Source organism: Schistocerca gregaria, chromosome 10, assembly GCF_023897955.1.
Source record: "Schistocerca gregaria isolate iqSchGreg1 chromosome 10, iqSchGreg1.2, whole genome shotgun sequence".
Lineage (NCBI taxonomy): Eukaryota > Metazoa > Arthropoda > Insecta > Orthoptera > Acrididae > Schistocerca > Schistocerca gregaria.
In genome coordinates, this window is record NC_064929.1 from 66,222,619 (window position 1) to 66,233,786 (window position 11,168).

The 11,168-nt window shown below is 38.5% G+C and overlaps 1 long non-coding RNA gene across 1 annotated transcript; it reads right to left on the reverse strand.

Moving 5' to 3' along the window:
- Positions 1-417: 417 nt before the first annotated feature.
- Positions 418-10,855, reverse strand: LOC126293505 (uncharacterized). The gene is made up of 2 exons (XR_007552297.1): positions 10,505-10,855; positions 418-2,119 (listed from the first exon to the last, which is right to left on the reverse strand). It is a non-coding gene; the product is annotated as an uncharacterized LOC126293505 (long non-coding RNA).
- Between the last annotated feature and the right edge of the window lie 313 nt (positions 10,856-11,168).

The window sequence follows — 11,168 nt, forward strand, 5'->3', positions numbered from 1 at the left end:
ATCCGCAGCTGTACAGTTTGTACACTGTCTGATGGAGAAAATAAATGAGGGTCACAAACAGCAGCAGTGTTTTTAGATCTTTCCAAAGCGTTTGACAGAGTCCAGCATGGCGCTCTTTTAAGTAAACTTGCTTGTAATGGTGTCAGTGGGAAACTTGTTTTTAATAGAATCTTACCTTAAAGATAGACAACACTGCACAGAAGTTGTGTATGATTATGGAGAGGTAATCTAAAAAAGAAGGTCAATGATAAGAAATATAAATTTTGGTGTGCCACAAGGCTCTACCTTGGGCCCCTTCTTGTTTATTTGCTACGTGAATGATTTCCCAAAAGTATTAGACATCAGTCGTCATATTACTATGTATGCTGATGACACCTCTGGGGTTTGCTGGGTCACAATATGGCATGCTGTATCATGTCATGCTGTTATCGGCCCTTATTTTCTTGAATGTGAGGATGGTAGTGCAGTGATAGTAACATCTGCTCGATATGTTGAAACGCTTCAAACATTTTTTACACCAAGACTGTACGAGCTTGTGGTTTCAGCAGGACGGATCCACGTAACACATTGCTCGACAATCGATGGCAGCAGTTCGTCAATTGTTTGGAAGACTCATTATTTCACGTAATAGTGACATTGCATGGTCTGCGAGATTCCCTGATTTTAGTGTGTGCGACTTCTTCCTGTGAGGTCATCTTAAAGACAAGGTGTACCATACACGTCCTGCAACAATCCATGAACTGAAGGAGAACATTGAAAACAAAATCACTGCCATTCCCCAAGATTTGCTACACCGCACATTCCAGAGTTTTATAACAGGCTGTTAGAGTGTGAACGCCGAATGGGAGCACATCTTTCCGATGTCATCTTTAAAAGTAAAGACACACTTTTGGACATTTTGATTGTAAAGACATACTGAATAATGGCATACTGAATACATTCACTTTCGTTAATAAATTTCCCCGTTTCCCTGCGCCACCCTGTAGATCATGTCTGTGGTAAAATAACATCTAGTCTGTATTTACTAAGGAGATTAGTTCAATATCTAGATATTGAAGCAATAAAAATAGCGTATTTTGGTTTGGTGTATCCTCATCTACCTTATGGAATTGTATTGTGGGGTGGGTGTAGCCAATACAATATAAGAAGGGTATTTGTATTGCAGGAAAGAGTAATAAGAACTTTGGCAAAAGTAAGACCCAGAACTTCATGCAAAAACCTGTTTATTAATTTTAATATTATGACTATCTATGCAGTATGTATGTTTCAATCAATATTATTAGTGAAAAAAGACAAAAAGTGACAAACAGGAATATGGAAATCCACGATTACGAAACAAGACACAAATCAGACTTTCATTTGGTGAGCAGAAGATTGAATCTAACAACAAATACCCCGGTCATTAAGAGAGCAATATTTTATAATTCTGTCAAACAATATGAAACAGCTATCTGGTAGAATTTTTAAAAATGACAAAGAAATGGCTTATATTGAAGTGCCCATACAGTGGTGCTGACATGATTTGACCTCAGGAATGCTATGTTAAATATACTTAAATGATCTTTTACTTAATAGCATGTTATCTATATATATTGTGTATCAATAATCTAAATGTAATTACTGTAACACTGCCCATGCATGTTAAATACATGTTTCGAGCTGTAAGATAGATAAATAAAGAACCTGCAGTAAGAGAAAATTTGGAAGTATTTTAATTCTTCACCACAAGGGGGGTAACGGCAGTGATAATGACAAATGGAAAACATTCCAAGCCGCAGTACTCACAAACATACATAGCCAGGTGCCTTCATTTTGTGTAGTTAGCAAGGTAAAGCGGTAACTACAGAAGTTAACAACCCTAATCTTGCAACAACCGTAGTTTAAACATTACCAAAGAACATGCTATTTTGCTAGCACTACTTCACACTTTGAACAGTCAGAACTGCATAACACACTTTTACTATGTGGGCTACTCACAGTTGCACTGGACTCTGTAGCTGCCTTCTCTTTGCTACAGCTGAAGCTTGTGCCTGGATGAGGTCTATGTACCCAGCGCAGGTATGCTTCAGAGCCGCTAGCTCTCATCTGATAGCAGAAGTTGTTGCACCACTGAATAAACCTGTAACAAATACTGCATTACAACACACAGTAAAACACTTTTGCGCGCACACACGCACACCAATGTGCTGTATTGGATTTGCTCAGCAGGTAAAAGTCCAGTTAGGGTGTCGTGGCTGCTTCATTGTGATCTGCTTTTGTTAACCATTCACATGACCAACTGTAATTAGTCACTAGGAAAAACACAAGTAAGATGTCCATAGTGAATGATTTTCTTGTTAATGACTTTCTATGGTTTGTAAACAAAAGGTAAGTGCTCTGTTGGAATTTTTGGCAAGATTGGAAAGAACAAAAACAAGTTATTGATGTGACAAATTTATATCTTGAGCAACACTACAGATCAGCCTATCATGACAATTGTATTTCTGTGTTGAGATTAACTGGCTTTGTCAACTCTCAAGTACATTATCACATTTCAACCTAACCTAGACCTCAGACTTTACTAGAAGTCGGTCTATCAGCACATCTAATTTGTTCGAATCACTGAAAAAGTCACCAAAAAAATGTGAAAACCAGTAATAAATCTCAGAATTGACAATAACCAGGTCGGAAGGAATTATTTTGGCACTCTCCATGTTGAAAACAAGTGAAATCAATTCACAACTTATATCAAAAGAAATCATTAGCTTCAGGAATTACCATTACCTTCCATATACTATCATCAGAATGCCTAAAGAGACATTATTAACAAACTGGTAACATCAGCATGCAACACAAGAGTCACTGACACAGTAAGAATACTTTAGTCCCTGAGCAGGGTTGTAACAATTTTGTCACTTTCCTGTGCACTTCAGTGATGAGTTTAGGGCATTGGCACAACAGACCCATGCTACACATAAAAACAATGCAGATGACAAAAATTAATCACAACAGTTCCATTACCCACTGTAAGTGTAATCAGCAACTGACTGCCAACTGGTACTTGAGTTACTACAGTGATGTAACAATGTTGCTGTTACTGTTGTGGTCTTCAGTCCTGAGACTGGTTTGATGCAATTCTCCATACTACCCTATCCTGTGCAAGTTTCTTCATCTCCCAGTACCTACTGCAACCTACATCCTTCTGTATCTGCTTAGTGTATTCATCTCTTAGTCTCCCTCTATGATTTTTACCCTCCGCGCTGCCCTCCAATGCTAAATTTGTGATCCCTTGATGCCTCAGAACATGCCCTACCAACTGATCCCTTCTTCTAGTCAACTTGTGCCACAAACTCCTCTTCTCACCAATTCTATTCAATACCTCCTCATTAGTTATGCGATCTACCCATCTAGTCCTCAACATTCTTCTGTAGCAATACATTTCGAAAGCTTCTATTCTCTTCTTGTCCAAACTATTTACTGTCCATGTTTCACTTTCATACATGGCTACACTCCATACAAATACTTTCAGAAACGACTTCCTGACAATTAAATCTATATTCGATGTTAACATATTTCTCTTCTTCAGAAACGCTTTCCTTGCCATTGCCAGTCTACATTTTATATCCTCTCTACTTCGACCATCATCAGTTATTTTGCAAATAGCCAAACTCCTTTACTACTTTAAGTGCCTCATTTCCTAATCTAATTCTCTCAGAATCACCCGATTTAATTTGACTACATTCCATTATCCTCGTTTTGCTATTGTTGATGTTCATCTTATATCCTCCTTTCAAGACACTATCCATTCCGTTCAACTGCTCCTCCAAGTCCTTTGCTGTCTCTGACAGAATTAAGTCATCGGTAAACCTCAAAGCTTTTATTTCTTCTCCATGGATTTTAATACCTACTCCGAATTTTTCTTTTGTTTCCTTTACCGCTTGCTCAATATACAGATTGAATAACATCAGGGAGAGGCTACAACCCTGTCTCACTCCCTTCCCAACCACAGCTTCCCTTTCATGCCCCTTGACTCATAACTGCCATCTGGTTTCTGTACAAATTGTAAATAGCCTTTCGCTCCCTCTATTTTATCCCTGCCACCTTCAGAATTTGAAAGAGAGTATTCCAATCAACATTGTCAAAAGCTTTCTCTAAGTCTACAAATGCTAGAAACGTATGTTTCCCTTTCTTTAATCTTTCTTCTAAGATAAGTCATAAGTTTAGTATTGCCTCACACGTTCCAACATTTCTTCGGAATCCAAACTGATCTTCCCCAAGGTCAGCTTGTACCAGTTTTTCCATTCGTCTGTAAAGAATTTGCGTTAGTATTTTGCAGCCGTGACTTATTAAACTGATAGTTCGGTAATTTTCACATCTGTAAACACCTGCTTTCTTTGGGATTGGAATTATTATATTCTTCTTGAAGTGTGAGGGTATTTCGCCTGTCTCATACATCTTGCTCACTAGATGGTAGAGTTTTGTCGGGACTGGCTCGCCCAAGGCCGTCAGTAGTTCTAATGGAATGTTGTCTACAATATAACAATGAGGAACAAAATAGGACACGGACTGAGCTCATTCTCCGATTGGTGTTGCTAGAGCATATGTCTCGTAAACTAGTAGCTGACAACCACGATACTTGTGTTCCATGTTAGCTAACGCCTGGATTTATATTTTAGTAATGTCCCAGCCATAACTCAAACAACAAAGATGATTTCCACAAACATTAATACCGTTCAAAAATCTGTAACCTTCACCTCTCTAACAGTAGATTATTTTTCTTTCCTGTCCGGCAATAATTTTACAGATTTAAAATTTTTATTTTATGGGTGAGACAACCAACACTAAAAAATAGAATAACCAAAAATGTGTATCAAAGCACACATAAGAAAACAATTTATGGTTTAGACTTTAGATTCAAGATGTGCTGTGTGTCCAATAACCTGGATAGTAGCAAGAATGAATGACTTTGCAAGGAGTCACAAAAATGCATACAATGATGTACAAAATACTGGTTGCAAAGTTAACACTTGACATAAGTGAAAATTGTGATATAAAAAGATGTTACACTCCACCACCACAATGACCCAAAAAATTAAGGCTCTCTCTTACATTCTGGCCAATATAATGCATTTTTTTTTTTTGGGGGGGGGGGGGGGGGGGACACTGAGGTTAAAATGTAGACATGTCCATATGAACAAAATTAGTTATATCTGGTGGAAAATTACAATAAACGCTACAGCCTAAATGGAAGGCATTAGTGACTGTTTCATGAGAGACCAAATTACATCACAAATTAAAGGTTGATGTTATTCATGAATGACTACAGAATCAAAATTAAGAAAAACATAAAAATAAAGAAATTAAGAATACCTGACACGGAAATGAATAATATTAAAATATGGTATCTGCAAACCACTGTGAGGTGCATGGCAAAGGGTACATCCCATTGCACCTATTATTACGGTCTCTTCCTGTTCCACTCATGTATGGAGTGCAGGAAGAATGGGTGATTGAATAACTCTGTGTGTGCATTAATTATTCTAATCTTATTCTCACATTCCCTATGTGAGCAATATGTAGGGGTTTTAGCATATCCCTAGGGTATGCATTTATAGCCATTTTGTAAACAGACTTTTTCGGGATAGTTTACATCTGTCTTAAGGATTCTTCTAGTTCAGTTCCTTCAGTATCTCTCTGACACACTCCAATGGATTAAACAAACCTGTGCCCATTTATGCTGCTCTTCTCTGTATACATTCAATATCCACTGTTAGTCTTATCTGGTATGAGTCCCACACACTTGGGCAAATATTCTAGAGGCAGTCGCAAAAGTGATTTGTAAGCAAGCTCTTTTGTAGACTGACTGCACTTCCCCAATATTCTACCAATAAACCGAAATCTACCATCTCCTTTACCCAGAACTGAACCTATGTGATCATTTCATTTCATATCCCTACAAAGTGTTACACCCAAGTATCTGTACAAGTTGACAGATTCCAACAGTAACACACTGATTTTATACTCATAAAATACTAGTCTTTTTTGGTAAGTGCAAAATTTTACATTTCTGAACATTCAGAGCAAGTTGCCAATCTCTGTACCACATTGAAATTTTATCAAGATCTGGCCGTATATTTATGCAGCTTCTTTCGGATAATACTTCATTACAAATAACTACATCACCTGCAAAAAGCCTGATTTTGCTATTAATGTTGTCTGCAAGATCATTAATATACAACATGAACAGCAAGGGTCACAACACACTTCCCTGTAGCACACATGAAGTTACTTCTACATCTGACAATGAGTCTCCATCCAAGACAACATGCTGTGTCCCTCCTACCAAAAAATCTTCAGTCCAGTCAATAATTCCACTTTATACCCCATATGACAGTACTTTTGAGAATAAGCATAGGTGCAGTACTGAGACAAATGCTTTTTGGAAATCAAGAAATACTCCATCTACCTGGTTGCCTTGATCGAAAGCTTTCAGTATCCCATGTGAGAAAAGTGAGTTGAGTTTCACGTGATTGATTTTTTTTGAAATCCATGGTGGTTGGCATTGAGGAGGTTGTTCTGTTCAAGATACCTCATTATGTTTGAACTTAGAATATGTTCTACGATTCTGCAACAAATCGTTGTCAAGGATATTGCACACTAATTTTGTGGGCCACATCTATTACCATTCTTGTAGACAGGTATGACCTGTGCCTTTTTCCAAGAACAGGGCACAGTCCCCCCCCCCCCCACCAGGGACGTACAGTAGATTATAGTTAGAAGAGGGGGCTAACTCAGCTGCAAATTCAGTATACAATCTGACAGATTCCATTGGAGCCTGGAGTTTTGTTCAATTTTAACAATTTCAACAGTTTCTCATCACCACTGACACTTAATACTTATTTCATTCATCTTTTCAGTGGTACAAATGTCAAATTTGGGCAACTCTCATGGATTTTCCTTTGTAAAATAACATTTGATAATGGAGTTAAGCATTTCAGCTTTTGATTTGTTACCCTCAATTTCAGTTCCTCACTCATTCAGTAGGGGCTGGACACCAACTTTGGTGCCACCAGCAGCCTTTACATACAATCAGAATTTCTTTGGCTTTTGTGGAATGTCATTTCGCAATACTCTGCTACAGTAGTCACTGAAGGCATCACACATTGCTCTCTTGACAGCCAAATGCATTTCATCAGAATCTCTAGCCCTATGCTATTACACCTATTATGCAGTACTCTGTTTCTCTAGAAGTTTCTTTAAAGTGACTGTATGCCATGGAGGTTCCCATCCATTATGCACTGTTCTACTGAGTAGATACCTATCCAGTGTGCGGTCAGCTATTCTTTTAAACTTGAGCCAGAGTTCCTCTACATGCTGCAGGCATGTGCTGAAAGTTTCAAATTCCTCATTGAGATATAAGTAGTGATTTTTTATCTAGTTTATGGAAAATCTATATCATCCTCCTTTGTACTTTGGTCCTTATTGTTACCACGATAATGTCATGGTCACAGATAACAGCTTCTATGTGAACATCCTCGAAGATGTCAGGCCTATTTGTTACCATCTGAACCAATGTATTTACAGCATGAGTGGGGTTCCTAACTATCTGTTGTAGGTAGTTAATCAGAGAAGGCATTTAGTAAAGTTTCGCTGATGTCTTATCAAGCCCACCACTAACAAAACTGCAATTTTCGTAATTGTTGAATTATTAAAGTCTCCACTGAAGATTACAGTATAATTGGGGAACCAATCCTCAAACAAACTTCATTTTATGCCAAACCCTGATACTGAGTCTTGCCCAAACAATCCCACATGCAGCTTCAATTTCTACCTTGGCAGATTTAAGTTTCTTGTCTACTGCAACTAATTCAACACCTCCCATCCCCATTTACCAGTCCTTTCGATACAAACTTAAATTTTCCCCAAAACTATCACTGCTATTCAGGTATTAACCGCCTTTCTGTACATAGTATTATGTGAGGTTCACTGCTTTTCATGAGTACTTCAAACACTGGCACTTTGTTGCGAACGCTTCGGCAGTTTGCCATTAGGATTTTAATACTCTCACCTGTGGGAGGCATTTCTTTCTATCTTACACTGGTACTTCTGGGTTTCCTGCAATTATAGTTATCTGGATTGGATGGAGAGGAATCTAATAATAATAAAAAACACACACACACACTTGTGTGCACCCCAGACAGTCAGCTACCTGAGTAGAAGCCTCTGATGTATAGTGCACACCTGGCATATTTAGGGGGACCCTACAGTTCTCAACCCTAATGGTGTTAGTCCAGGAAGTCTCTACCTAGCTTTGAAGTCTCTCGTTCAGTCCTTCCACTGGACTCTGAACCAAAGGGCCACAATCAGTTCTGGGGACAATGCTGCAAATTGCGACCTTCATTGAAACTCTATATGCAAGACTTGTATTCTCAATCTTCTCGGCCAGCCAGTGGAATGACATCAGAGACCAGATGACAGGCATAATTTGTTTCAACATGTGCCACAATCTACAGTTGGTTGCACCCTGTTCCCTAAATGGCAGTGGGATAGCCTCTTTAACTTGTTGACTGAGGCTTCCAGGCATACACACAGAACTGCCGACAATTAATAGACCCTATCGTTTTCCGATTGCCTCCTACTGACACCAAACAATGTTTCCCCAAAACAGGTGAAGTGTGGCCCACTGGCTCAGTTTCAGTGAAAGACAGCACCGCAGATTTGTTGGTTTGTGGGGTCAGTAAAACACTGAGTCCTACCTGATCCCCATCCAGCCTCTACAGGATGCCTACATCTACCATTGACACACCACCCACAGTCAAATGGACCAGTAATAACATCCTGTACTTTCTGCAGAGGAGACAGGATCCACAGGAGAGGATAATACTTGAAGTACATCTGGTAAAGGTATCAAAGGTACACAACTCTCAGGAGCTCTACCAGCAGGGTCCCCTATATGGTGAGTAGTTGCTACCCTTTTCATAATATTGGTACAATAGGAAGGCACACTTTCAGAGAAAGGCAGTATTACTGAGCAAACCACTTTGTATGAAAAGGAAAGAAAGAAAAAGATAGTCTCCACAGGCATTACACATGCATCTGCACAGTTGTGGAAACAGGACACTTCCCAACAGACAAGGTAACGTCTCTTGGCTACCGAGAAATGGGAAAGATATAACTGGACAACACTTTTTCAAGAGACACTCGACACAGACTGTTCGGATATTCTGCTTTCTCTCTTTGTAAGTCAACAACAAACCTATGACAGTGCAGAACATTTCGACTGAGGCCTTTATCCTAAGGATTTCAAAAGGAGATACATTTACTGAACGTAAGAATGAAAATAATTATGAAATGAAGAGCACAACTCTGAATAGAATGTTACAGTCATAAAGTATTGCTTGGAGAAAATAAATTGTTTCATTTCAAACTTCATCTGGTATGTCACTTTTTCAAAATATGTGTGTTACATGTGTCAGGCATGGCATTTTTTTAAATATTTGTCTGCAGGTAATAAACATTTGATTGTTGGCAGATGCCATTAAACAACAGGTAAAATTGCGTGTACTAACGATTCAAGATCTTCAACACACATAGTCAAACATTTCTGAGAGGTAGGGATACTCGTTTTCAAAAAGAGGAATAACTCAATTCTCTGTAACTAGTCAGATTTCTGTACACATTTCACAGACGCCACTATAACTTATCTGCAAAAACGCAACAAAATTGCTTAAAATTGCCTTTCTTATATTAACTGCTTTGCATATTTACAGTTGACATTCACGTTTATGCCACCTTCCGATGGCAAATCTACTTCTACTGGTTTTGCACCATACAACAAGTTAAGACCTTTATGACACACTACAGTTCTACCACACAAAAAAAGAGCATACCAGTAGGCCTACATCACAATGCAGAACTTCAACTATCTATTGTACTTGTTTGCAGACTCGTTATACTATGTATTGACCATAAAAAGGTCGGAAGGAATCTGCTACAAAACCAGCAAACCTCTCAAAAAAACTCCTTAATATCTGTTGGGACACTTCCATACAATCTGCATGGTAAAGGGATTCCGATAGTTTCGTGGTACTCGGCGACAAATAACATACACAATATGTGGAAGTTTCCTATCGATTATTTCATTATACGGTATTCTGCGTTTAGAAGCAAAAGCTGTGTGTTTCAAAGAAATTTGAGTTTTCATGTCGAACAACTGAATCTACAGTTGCCTCTTTGTCTAAACGTTGGTTCACTATACCGAAAATTAATGAAACAAGAAACAGACCACTTATTTCATAGGTGAATTACAGCACAGTAAAAAGACTTCTCTCTCATGTTACAATTTTTCAAATACAGGTTGAACTGCACAAACTTCCATTTTGTAACGTGTTCTGGTTCAGCTCGACGTAGGCGTGATACATACTATCCAATTCCGAGAACAGAAAATGAGACTAAGACCTAAACGAATGCTGCAATTCATAAGAAGGAAATTGCAGAATGTACTGAAAGAATGTACAACACTTACCAAGTTCTGCAAAGAAGGGTTGCATTAAGTCACAAACAACAGCACTATCCACTGGGAGTAATTGTTTACACCCGGTCGAGCATTAGGCCGATATTACACTATCATTTTTATTAGACAAAATTGATTTGTCCAATATACTGGACGTACAGTAAATAGGAAACTTTAGTCACATGTCACCTTTCGTCCGACGTATTTGATCAAATTTAGCGCTTCCCCATTCATTTGAACATGCAGATCGTTCGTCTTTTGTTTTCTGCAATGCAAGAAGTAGCCACGTGGAGCGCTCGCACAACTGCACCAGTTAGTTTGAGATTTTGAATAAACATGGATGCCAAGTTTTTTCCGTGTGTTATATCACCACTGGTAACTAATCGCAAAGTGGATAAGTATGTACAGAGTATATATAACAACGATGGAAAAGACCTCTCTCTCTTGCTTTAACAATAAAATTCGGAAAATGCTGAGGAAGCAAAGATTCTTGCATTCTCGGTTCAAAAAAAGACGCGCTAATGTCAACAGCCAAATGGTGGTAGAAATTCGAGCGTCTGTAAGATCAGTGCATCTTGAGGAGAAACCGAGAAAATTCTGATTTTAGGTAAATTCGCCAAGCTGGTCAAAGGCTTCTATCCATTCAATTGTCGATCAGTCTGATGTGGCAATAAAA